This window comes from Solanum tuberosum, unplaced genomic scaffold, assembly GCF_000226075.1.
Source record: "Solanum tuberosum cultivar DM 1-3 516 R44 unplaced genomic scaffold, SolTub_3.0 scf00084, whole genome shotgun sequence".
NCBI classification, from domain to species: Eukaryota; Viridiplantae; Streptophyta; class Magnoliopsida; order Solanales; family Solanaceae; genus Solanum; species Solanum tuberosum.
In genome coordinates, this window is record NW_006239009.1 from 1,384,680 (window position 1) to 1,384,901 (window position 222).

Sequence of the window (222 nt, forward strand, 5' to 3'; positions counted from 1 at the left end):
AAGACTTCAACTTGCAGACTTGAAGAATTTGAAGACTTCATCTTACAAACTTGATTGATTTGAAGACCTCAACTTCTAGACTTGGAGATTTTTTTTTAATTTCAAAGACTTCAACTTGCAGACTTGAAGAATTTGAAGACTTCAGTTCGTATACTTGGCTGAATTTAAAGAAACTTCAAGCATGCTGTTCAAGAAACTCATATTTTATAAGGGTTTGCCCCC